We start from the raw sequence: 12,659 nt of genomic DNA, 5'->3' as shown, positions 1-12,659 counted from the left end.
GATCACAAATTACTGAAAAATAACTTACACATAGAGACAAGTGGATGTGTGGTGAAGAGAACCAAGGACTGACTTAAAGTTCCTTCTGATTCTGCTACTTCCTACTTAGATAAATGGTTCACCTCAAGCACCTTGTGTAAGACAGGTGTGATGCTTATCCTCTCAAATTCACAGGATCTTGAGGAGGATCAAATGGGATAATGACTATGAAAATACTATATAACCCATAAGTGGAAATATAAAGCTCAATTCAGAACTGGGTGGCTTACTCAAGTCAAATATCTGTAGTTTACGAGAGAGTGCTGCAAACAGCCAGGTATCTAATAGTAACTGCACTCACAAATCCCAGACTCCCCATTTACTCCCAGCCCACAAAGGGCAGATTCATAAAAAGCCTCCTTGCAACACAGAAAATAATCACTTGTCAGGGGCTGAGCACACCTGACTTCCACCTGAGAGGACATCACTTTCTTGGTTAAAAGTGTGAGAGAATGGTTTCTAACATCTTCCTCTCAAGAGTTTATAAACGATGTATCAATGATTTGGTGTGCCTGCCAACAAAAATTTACTAAATGTTTATTATGCTCAGTGTTTATAATTCCGGGGAAGGGATAAAAGCAGGTATGCAGTGTATGAGAGGAGAGAGTTCCATGTGCTGGGAATATGATGCTGTAATGGGAAATAATCTTAAAAACAGACTAAGGCCACATGATGAAAGCACTCTATCTACACTAAGGAGTCTGAATTTAAACCTGTAGGCAACAGTAGACTCCATTAACCTAGAATGAAAAGGTGAATAAAATGTTTTTCGTTAAACACTTTACTACCATTTTTTTTAATATACCTCCCAATGTTCTAGAAAGAATTCAAGGTAACTTCAGAAATGTATGCTTTAGGATAATATCAAAAGTAAGCAAAAATGGTCAATTCAAGAGAAAATGGTAGTAAAAATAAGCAGTCAGAAATACTATCAATAAACAAAACCCATTAAGGCCCATCTGCTAACTACAAGTCATTCATTTGACTATGCTTCCTAGCACTTAGTGCAAGGAAGGATATGACTAAGAGGCACAAAATTAAGAGAAAAACAAAATAACTCAGGATAAGTAAAGATAATGTAAGAGCATTTCATTTACAGTTCGGAAGTAGAACACAACATGATATGGCCAACACTATCTGTAAAGTAAAATACAGGTAATTCTTGGGTTGTACTACCTTTCAATATAAATCAGTTATATCACAGACAACTTCAGCTAATAGCCAGTCTACATGGAGCCAGAATTAAAAATAAAATCTTAAGCTGGGTGTAGTGGCTAACACCTGCAATCCTAGCACTCTGAGAGGCTAAGGAGGATGGACTGCTTGAGTTCAGGAGTTTAAGATCAGCCTGAGCAAGAGCGAGACCCTGTCTCTACTAAAAATAGAAAAACTAGCTGGGAGTTGTCGTGGGTGCCTGTAGTCCTAGCTACTTGTGAGGATGAGGCCAGAGGATCTCTTGACTCCAAAAGTTTGTGGTTGTTGTGAACTGTGACACCAGGGTACTCAGCCCCAGGGCAACTGAGTGACACTCTGTCTCCAAAAAAAAAAAAAACATCTAAGGATGTGCATGGCCTTATTATTCAGGCTTATTATTTATTTAAGCAATCCTTTATATTTTTATTTCTTGTAAAGATACTTCTATCAAGGATTGCTCAGGGAGAGGGAAAAGGTAAGGAGAAAAGAAGACTGAGAAAGTTGATTGGGGCACAAATCTCTGCTCCAAAGAGATTACTTACTTTTCAGTATTTTTACATACCAGGTTTCTGTAAAAGATTTCATTTGGACGAAGGGGTTCAAATAGTAAAAATAAATTTGAAAATTCTATTCTAAGTTCCTGATTAAGTGCACACTCACAATGCTCAACAATAAGCCAATTTGGGGTAAGATCTGTAATATAGACCATTAAAAGAATTAGTTCTATAAAATTTGGATTCAGTCAAAAGGCTACACTCTAGGATTCAGAATGTGGGCCCAAAGCCATAGGCTCCCCACCCCATGAACACTTTGGAGCCACAGTCCCCAACCCCAGGTCCACAGCCTGCTAGGAACGTGGCTGCAAAGCACCACTGCCTAAGCTCCTCCTCCTGTCCCATCCTCTCCCACCCCCTCGTCCATGGAAAAATTATCTTCCATGAAACTGGTCCCCAGTACCAAAAAGAACTGAGATGCACAGCAGAAGGTGAGCAGCAAGCCAGCGAAGCTTCAGCTGTCATTATAGTTGTGCCCCATATGCTCATATGACTGCCTGAGCTCTGCCCTGTCCCATCATCCTCTCCTTCCATCCAAGGAAAACTGTCTTCCATGAAACTAGTCCCTAGTGCCAAAAAAGGTAGGGGACTGCTGCTTTAGAGCAGACGTCCCACCTCTGAATTGAGATACACTGAGTGAATGTCCACAGGTCACTAATTTATCCTATTAAATTCTCTAAACTTTTCTCTAAATTAAAAGTCAGATCAGAAAACCACATAATCAGATATGTATTAAAGTGAGCACTCATTGGAAATGTCACCTTATTAATATGTACTAGGCCCTGGGCTAAGCAATTTATATAGATTATCTCATTTAGACCTCACCAAATCTATATGAGTGTGGATAACATTCTCACATCCCTTTTCAATCAGTTGAAGAAACTGAGAGTCACACAAGTCAGTCAGTGCCTCCCTGGTAACATCCCCTCTAACAAAATTTGTATACATAAAGTTCTTAGCCATTTTTGTTCTTTTGATAATCCCTCCAGACAAACTAATTAGACCTGGGTGAATGAATACCTGACCCAAAGAAGCTATCTAACCAGGGGCAGAGGTGAGTAGTAGTCATCTGTCTACTTTTCATTGAACAATCTTCGTTCACTTATAATTTTTCTTTTTGAGATGTTGCAGAAGTCATGCTGGAATTAAAAAATAACAAAGGAGTATATTTACTTTTATTATGAAAATGAAAATTAACTGACAGGAAAGTAGAAAGCAAGGTTTGGGCCCTTCCACATCTTGGCTGCAGGGGTGGATTGTAAGGGGCCCTTCCACATCTTGGCTGCAGGGCCAGGCAGAGGTGGATTGTAAAGCAAGGTGGGCGATGACTGAGGTGCCGCCGAGGTGTTGGAAGTACCTTAGTAATTCAATGACAATGCTGATGTGACTTTAAATAACATACATGCCTAACGCTGCAATAGGAGGCTGAAATATTATTGATAATCAGTGCCTCACCAAGTCACCATGAGGACATGTAATATCTGATGGCGTCAGTGCAACCATCTGCACTAGGAAGATAACTCTCTGGAAGCCAAACACCATGTAAAACTGGATCCATGCATGCATTCGAATACCCAGAGTGTCCATATACCTATCTTACGTGATGTTGCCACATTACACACTCGAGAACTGCACAGTCCAGTTTCATCCAAAAAATCTCATGTTTTAAATAAGTTTACAATTTTGTGTTGGGCCATGGTTTGGACACCCCTGTGCTAAACAGTGACTCTCTAGAACATAATACCATGTTCCCATTTCTTGGTATCTCTTCTAACAACTGTAGTATTTCCATACACAAAGAAAGAATGATTATCAGTCCTGAAATCCAAGCTATTTTTAACTTTTAGTGGGATCATCTCAAATAGATGAGTTTCTCTTAAAAGAAAACCACTAACTGTAATCTAGTTCTTCCTGAAAGACTCTAAATTAATGCACCACCTGTAATATTGTCAGTCTTCAAAGGTACTTCTAGATTAGAAAGCATAAGGGTACAAACAGTTGGCTCACTTTAATCCAAGTAGTAATCACTGGCAGATCTCAGTGATTGTAACTACTGCTTGACTCACCTGTCAACACCTTTATTTAAAACTAACTATACTACAATGATTTTGTAAATTGTTTAAAAAATCGCTTCACCTAAAAACCAAAGAAAATATAACTGAGCTTCACCAAGATTCTTGAAGAAATATTTTTTGCTTACTCTTGCTTTGTAGAGTTATATCTGATGCAAGAGCCAGTGTTACATGTTCCAGACAAATAGAAATGTGTCATCCATAAATGTCATGCTTAATATAAATACAGTGCCCAGTAAATCCAATTTTCTAAAACAGCACTGTCCAATACAGTAGCCATTAGCCACAAGTGGCTAATGACAATATGAAATAGAGCTGATACATACAAACAAATTGAGAATAGGAGGGCAAAGACATAAGGATTTATATTCTCCTTTGGAAATGTTTCTCATAGACACCTTAACTGAAAATACCTTATTTCCAATTCTTTAGAATCTATTACTTTGAGGATTTGTAATATGCTGCCTAATATTCCTTCTTTCAAAGAAACAGGTTTAATAGTAATAATAATTTTCAAGATGACTCATGCAACTCTCAACACCCCCATCAGCTAGTAAATTATTACTCTATTTAACAGATTACAAGGCCTGACAATTAAGTTCATGGATTCATCCAGAAAAGTGCTGCATACCCCTCACTGCTGAATATCACTACAGTCACCTTTGAAGTACTCCCCTTGAGAAGCTACGTACCAATGCCAGCACCTAGTCTACCCTTCAAAGCAATTTTGGAACTCTTTTTCTGGAATGACCATCAGAGCTGATACTATACTGCCCTTGACGTCCTGAATGTCATCAAAATGTCTTCCTTTCAGCTCGGCGCCTGTGGTTGAAGCAGTTAAGGCACCAGCCACATACACCTAAGCTGGCAGGTTCGAATCCAGCCCGGCCTGTCAAACAACAATGACAGCTGCATTCCTTTATTTTCAGGTAAAGAAAAAAATCATTGGGACCAGATCAAGTGAGTAGAGTGGGTGTTCCAATAGTTCCTTTTTTTTTTTTTTTTTTTTTTTTTTTTTGGAAAAGACCCCAAAGCTACCCCCGGGGGAGAGTGCCTTGGTTTCATTCTCTCAACTACCCCCCCCCCCTGGGGCCAAAGCCAGTCTCCTGCCTCAGCCTCCCAAGTAGCTGGGACCACAGGCGCCCTCCACAACGCCTGGCCATTTTTGGTTGCAGCCATCATTGTTGTTTGGCAGGCCTGGGCTGGGGATTCGAACCCGCCACCTTAGGTGTATGTGGCTGGCGCCTTAGCCGCTTGAGCCACAGGCGCCGAGCCAATAGTTATTTCTTTACTGGTTAAAAACTCCCTCACAGACAGCACTGTGCGAGCTGATACACTGTCATGATGCAAGAGTCATGAGTTATTGACCAAGATTTTCAGTTAAGATTTTCCTGTTTCTCTATGCATGTTTACTTGGTCTGCTGTGCTTCTCACAGTCAATGGACAATTCTGATGCACAATTCAATGAATTTTTGTAATGTCTATATCACTTCTGCTCGGTACTGACTGCTGTGACCTCTCTTTATCAGCAACACTTTCCCCTCAGAAAAACATTTAATCTGTTTTGTACACTGTTATTTCTTCATGGCACTGTCCCCATAAACTTGAACTGATACCTCCCTGATTTCACATCTACTCTTGCCAAGTTTAATAAGTTCACAAATGTTTGTTCATTGCTCTAATTCAAACTCCGACAGTCTCACATGGCACACAAAAACATGCAACAATAATGAATGCCACTGAGCAAGACCCCGCCGCACACTGACATGACACAACTGTGAGATACTGATATGCCAAGGTTGTAAGACTATACAAAGTTGTCTGTACAGTGCTGCAAACATAAGTACATGGGACAAGTTTGCAAACTTAATTGTCAGACCACGTAGAAAACTGAGGCATAGAAAGGTTTAAGTAATTTGCTCAATACCATACAGCTGTTAGAGGTACACTGGGCTCTGAACCCTGGCAGCCTGACTCCACAGACTGCATGCTGAAACAAGTAACATGACCTTTCCTAGCCCAGAAACTTCATCTTCATCATCTGCATAATACAACAGTAAAAGAAACTAAACTACATTTATAAATCTAGATAAAACTCACTCACTGAGAAGAAGCCTATGCTACCTTAGTACAGGGTAGGACAAGACAGAGGGGAAAAAGTAGCCGAGATCTTTATGGGTGTCCACACACTCCTCCTTGTGCTTCCTATCCCAATAAAGTTAGTTTCTGAGCACTTTCTTCTACCCCACTGATAGAAGAGCAATATAGAACATAAAGAATCATCTCAGAGAGATGAAAGGAAATTTGGGACCAATTTACTATGACGTAATTTCCCCTTAAATCCTCTACGGTTATAAAAGCTACTCCCTTTCCCATCACGTGTCCTTTCTGCCTGAACTCATTTTAAAAATCAAAGTTTCATTAGCGTGTTCCAAAAACTTCTTTCACCTTGAATTTTATTTCTGACACTAATTAAAAAAGAAAGGAGAGAAGGGTGCTGAAGTACTGTATACAAAACAGCACCTAATTAAACTTGGCTTAAGGAGAGAAATGCCAAATGACTGTAACTAGAGTTAATCTCATCTTACAGACCTTAAAACTTCATTAAAATGAGACCTGCCACCCTCACACAAGGAGATCGTAAAATTTCTTCTCTAGAACTACTGAATGATTAGGAACGATTATAATAGTTAATATAACAGATAACCTCTGGAGATTCACATAGAGCTATAGATCTACTGACCAATACAAAAAGGAAAAAAATACAGCACGCTAAACCTTTGAGTTTTTCCACTAGTTTTGAATGCAGTTGTACCTCTCTTCCTCATTTCTGCCAGGTACCCTCTGACTGCACCCACAAGAATATCCACCTTCAACATGTACTCTTCACGTGTTTCTAAATGTCTTCTCATTCAATAATTCTAAAGACAGTTCACTTTGATATTCCTTCAGCCAACAAATTTGTGACAGGAAAGAGTAATTTCAACTCAGTGCAAACAACTTTCCTTCTGCTCCATGCTTCACTGTATATAGTTAACAAAATTTTAGAAATCTTCACCTCTCGGCTTACCATTTTGTTCACTACGTTTTATATTTGAGTTACCCCATCTGTACAAAATATGCATTCTTTTACAGAGGAGAAAGAGCATCTAATTAAGATTCTCACTCCCAAATCCAAGAAGAAAAAGGGAGAAGCAGCAGAAAAAAAAGACATTCCTCCCCAAAAGCAGATACATAAGGTGATAACTTTTAGTAAGAGAAAAAGAATTTTTTTCTTTAATAGGGATTTGTATTATCAAAGCACTGTTAAAAATAAAATTGGCCCTTGTGGCTTAGAAAAAAATAAATATAACAAATAGGCAAATTTAAAAGACCTCCAAATGTAATAGGGAGCAAGTATTCCTTAATTTTGAAGTACATTATGATCTGTGATTTAATAAAGTTTTTTCAATATTAACTTTTAAAATAATTATAACAAATTATTTTTAGGAGTAATTTTCTACATTAATATAAACATATTTCTCAGATACATTTTGTATAGTCATTTGGTCAAAATATTAATTTCAAAAGACTAAAATCAACTACAAAATAAACAGCTATCTAAATTATAATCTTTTGCTTCACAGTAATAAATTTAATAACACAAATTTCAATGCTTAGAATAATTCTGAAAAAAGATGGATGGTCACTAATGATCTTATTACTGCACAAAAATATTTTATAAATAAAAAGCTACCACCCATTCCAACCTCAGTATCCTACCCACCAGATAAAAACCAGACCCTAAAAAATGACTCATCATGCTGACTTAAATGTATCTTCAACCATTTAAAAAAAAAAATTAAGTTACTATGCCAAATTACATAGGCTTATGTCACTACTCACACAGTTGAGGTTGATGAGCAAACAGCTGTCCTGTATCTTGAGACAGACATTAGCTTCCTGCCTTCCCTATCCTCATAAGCAGCTACTTAAAGTTTGAGTTTTATGCAAGAAAACATTTTAAAGCCTTCAGTGTTTTACTGCAGCAGACTTCAGATTCATTCCTGTAACACATTTAACATGAAACAGAGTTGAGACAATTAAAATTTATTATGCACCACATTTTAATCATCTAAAATTTTAAGGAGTGATTTCACTATTATACCTATGTAAGAAAGGGTTGCTGAGGTAAAATTAAGAAATAAAAACATACATTTGATATTTGACACCACTGTATAACGTAACATGTAAGCAAACCTTAACCTTCAGACTTCAAACTTCAAACTTCAGACTTTTCACATCTGGCCATAAGGTTTACTTTTTATAACCATCTGCACCCAAAGTAAGCAAAAGTAAGTGTTTTCTTGTTTTGCTAAAGGCTGGCTAATCTATTTAGACTAAATAACCACCGACTAAAGAACACTTTTACAAACAGTGGCGTGCCTTTGTTGTCGCGCTCACACCGTGTCACGGCTCCTGACTGGGGAGAATGAGGTTCTCAATCCTGTTGCAGCAACAGCAGAAGCCGCGTTCTGACATTTCCCACGGTTTATAGCACATCTACTGACAGATTCAGATTTCTATAACAGAGGCACTGCTATAGGTTAATCACGTGTTAGAAGGCTTATCTAGAAAGTAAAACTGCATTCCCACAGAAAACATTTTATCCTACTCAAACTTAGCTTTCAAAACAAAAAACCAGAAGGTTTGTAAATTAGGAGCTAACAATAAAAACAAAATTAAAATCCTTATTTCTCCATCCCATTAACAAATACGTCACACAAGCAGTCATAAAGATAGCTTGCACTGCAGAAATAAATAGTAAAAAGACTTTAATTGAAAAGATTTAATTTTTCATAAGCTACATTTCTAGGTAAGTGAAGTAGCATTTTAAACATATTACTCTTAATAGTTTTAATGGTCATATCCTTATCCAATCTAATTATTAAATAATAATCTAATACCATTATTACTGGTTAAACTTAAATCAAAATAGCTTCAGAAAGCCACACACAGAAGTAGATTTTAGGCTTAGGTGTTTCAATGGTTTTTTTCCTACAATTATAAGTACATTTCAGTCAAAACATGTATACTTCAAATAAAACATCCTAGAATACTAATGTAAATACTTCTCTTCTATATGTACACTGGTCTAATATGTATATTGGCTGCAATTTCTAAATTTTAGAAAAAGCCTTACAACTTCATGAAAGCAAACATACTGTAATATTTATATTTGCAACATGATTTTAAAAATACCATGAAAAAAGCATCTAAACATTTCCATTTCATGAACTAATTTTAAAAGTATTATTTAATGCTGAAATAATGCATATTTGCTATGCTATAAAAGACATTTTTTTTTCCCTTTGGTACAAACAGGGTCTTTTCTCTGCTGCCCAGGCCGGACTATGGTGGGGCAATCATAGCTCATTGTACCCTTGAACTCTTGCACTCAAGCAATTCTCTAGCCTCCAATATAGGACAGGTACATACCACCCTATGCAGCTATTCTTTCTTAAATTTTTTCATGGAGACCTTATTAGTCTGTTTTAGGGTTTAACAACTCAAATGGACCAGGTTCAGTGGCTTATGCCTATAATGCCAGCACTTGGAGAGCTGAGGCAGGAGTATTGCTTGAGGCCAAGAGTTCAAGACCAGCCTTGGCAATACAATGAAACACCATCTCTAAAAACAACTTTTAAAAATTAGCCAGGTGTGGTGGTGCACACATGTAGTCCCAGCTACCCTGGAGCTGGAGGTTGCAGTGAGCTGACTGCACCACACTACACTCCAGCCTGTGTTGCAGAGTGAAATCCTGACACTAAAAAATTAACAAAAAAATTAAACCCTCAATTCTTCTTTATAATCTACTTATACTGTACATATATAAATAAAAGATTTAAGGCTGGGCACACCAGCTCACACCTGTAATCCCAGCACTTCAGGAGGCTGAGGTGGGAGAACCATTTGAGGTGAGGCATTCAAGACAAGCCTAGGCAAACAGTGAGACCCTATCTCTATAAAAAAATAGAAAATTAGCTGAGGGCAGCACCTGTGGCTCAATGGGTAGGGTGCCAGCCCCATATACCCAGGGTGGCAGGTTTGAACCCGGCCCCAGCCAAACTGCAACAAAAAAAATTGTCAGGCATTGTGGCGGGTGCCCTGTAGTCCCAGCTACTTGGGAGGCTGAGGCAAGAGAATGCCTAAGACCAGGAGTTGGTTGCTGTGAGCTGTGACTCTACAGCACTTTACCGTGGGCGATAAAGTGAGAGACTCTGTCTCTTAAAAAAAAAAAGAAAAAAAAAATTAGCTGAGCATAGTGGCACACACCTGCCATCCCAGCTACTTGGGAAGCTAAGGCAGGAATATCGCTTGAGGCTGGAGTCAGAGTTTACAATGAGCTATGATGACACCACTGTACTCTAGCCAAGGCAACAGAGCAAGACTCTGTCTCCAAAAGTACAGATAATAGAAAGATTTTAAAAATAATTCAAAATCCCCTAGGAGTTGTAACTTGATAGAATATCCTTCATACAGTAAAAATAATTTTCCAAGAGTCTAACTTTGCTTTAGAACTAAGACTTTTGGATTTTTATCACAGTACAATAGCTGAAACATAAAATTATTTCTCTTGGGCTACAAAACTGCAGTCCCAAATCCTGGTCTATGGGCTAGCCTCACTTTCTGGCCTGTTAGGAACTGGGCCACACAGCAAGAGGTGAGGAGCAGCTAAGTGAGTGAAACTTCATCTGTATTTACAGCCACACCCCCATGTTTGCATCACAGCCCAAGTTCCACCTCCTGTCAGATCAGCAGCCACTTCAGATTTTCATACGAGCTCAAACCCTGCATGTGCGGGATCTAGGTTGTGTACTCCTCATGCGACCTAACGCCTTATGATGTGAGGTAAATGTAATGCTCTCAAATATTCTTGGAATACACCCCTCCCACCACATCCATGAAAATAATTAGCTTCCATGAAACCAGTCCCTGGTACCAAAAAGGCTGGGGACCACTGCTGTAAAGCATATGCTTCTGCATATGAGCATTTATGATGTAACAGATACCTTCCTGAGAGTTCTACATGCACACACAATCCTCATTCCACCCTAAAAAGGCAGGTGCTATTATTACCAACTCTACAGGTCATAAAACGAAGTTTAGAGATGTTAAGAACCTGTTCAAGATCATGGAGCTAGTAAGTGGCAGAGGAAGGACCTAAGCCAGATCTACTTGTCTCCACAGTCTGGTGCTCTGGAGCATCAAGCTAGACTACAGGCAAATAGCGATCCTTGTACTGTAACAGGATTCCATCTATAGCACTGAGCTCCTGCAATTAAATGTCTAAAGCCAATTAAATACCCAAATTATTACCATCATAGAAATAACTGATTCAGGCAGAATTATCAGAGAATGAATTTTTAAATTCCTTGTGGATTTTAGTTTGAAGAGGACTGGTATATAGAGTCTCAAAGTCTCTCCTTACAAATTACTACAAAAGGAAAAGTAATAGCTTATGTAGAGAAAACTGGCCAGCATCATACATAGCATTAACCAAAAGACAAAAGTGAGTGTCACTGAACAAATGGAAGTGTCTCTTGATGGACCTGAAAAGTACACATCACAATTACAATGTTTCTGCCAAAACCACATTTCCTAAATTTAATCACAAGGACACATCAGATAAGCCCAAACTGAGATTCTACAAATAGATGGTCCGTCACCGTCTTCAAAGATATCAATGTCATTAAGGACCAAAAAAAGGAGAAGAAATATTCCTGATTAAAGGAGAATAAAGGGATATGACAACTAAATGCAGTGAATGATTCTAGGCTGGATCCTGGGCAGGAAAACAAATTATTAAAGAACATCACTGGGAAAACTAGGGGAATCTGATCATGGAATGTATTATTTCCTTAATTTGATAACTATAAGGTAATTGTATAAGACAATGTTCTTATTCTTATTAACTACATGAAGTATTACAAGGTAAAGGGATATGACATATGTTCTAACTTACTCTCAGACAGTAAGTTTTTAAAAAATGACAATGATTAAGCAAATGGGGCAAAATGTTAATAATCAGTTAATCTTGCTAACATGTCTGTAGAAATTATTTGTATTATAACTTTGTATAAATTCAAATCATTTCAAAATACAAATGATAAAGAAACATTTAAAACTGATGTTCAAAGGATTCCAAATGCCTGAGAAAGCCAGATTTCCCATCTCATCTCTCCACATACTCAAACTCCAATCAAACAGCAATCTAAACTGATTTACAGTGATCTATTTAATTACTTATAATAAATAGTGCTCTGGTTTAAAACAGTATGAGTAGCAAAAAACATGTATCAATCCAAGGTGTGCCTCACAGATCTAAACAGGTCAATGTTTGAAACTTTCCCAACATTACAAGCTAAATAAAAAACAAAAGGAGATACAAACTTCTTCAATAGAGCACTGCTATTCTTTAATTGGGAATGTAGTAGTGTGTTTATCTCCTGGCTATAAACTTCTGGTTATGCCAAGTAGCAAAACAGAACCAAATCAAGAGCTAACAAGTGATCAATAACATATATAGAAAACATTAAAACAAATCGCCGGCTCGGCACCTATAGCTCAACCGGCTAAGGCGCCAGCCACGTACGTACACCTAAGGTGGCGGGTTCAAATCCCCAGCCTGGACCCGCCAAACAACAATGACGGCTGCAACCAAAAAAAATAGCTGGGCGTTGTGGCGGGCGCCTGTGGTCCCAGCTACTTGGGAGGCAGAGGCAGGAGGCTTGCTTGAGCCCAGGAGTTGGAAGTTGCT

At 38.2% G+C, this 12,659-nt stretch overlaps 1 protein-coding gene across 1 annotated transcript in view; it reads right to left on the bottom strand.

Annotated features, from left to right (window-relative positions):
* ZFAND6 (zinc finger AN1-type containing 6) overlaps nt 1–12,659 on the bottom strand; it is an 83,996-nt gene that overhangs the window by 34,514 nt on the left and 36,823 nt on the right. Inside the window, exon 2 of the mRNA XM_023510090.1 lies at nt 7,745–7,905. The gene's annotated coding sequence lies outside the window, so the exon portion shown is untranslated. The remainder of the gene's footprint in view (nt 1–7,744; nt 7,906–12,659) is intronic.

The sequence above is a fragment of the Otolemur garnettii genome, unplaced genomic scaffold (assembly GCF_000181295.1).
Source record: "Otolemur garnettii isolate 467f Iridium unplaced genomic scaffold, OtoGar3 scaffold00011, whole genome shotgun sequence".
Classification (NCBI taxonomy): Eukaryota; Metazoa; Chordata; class Mammalia; order Primates; family Galagidae; genus Otolemur; species Otolemur garnettii.
The sequence above is the reverse complement of the archived record's forward strand: the minus strand, read 5'-3'. Positions and strand labels throughout refer to the sequence as shown.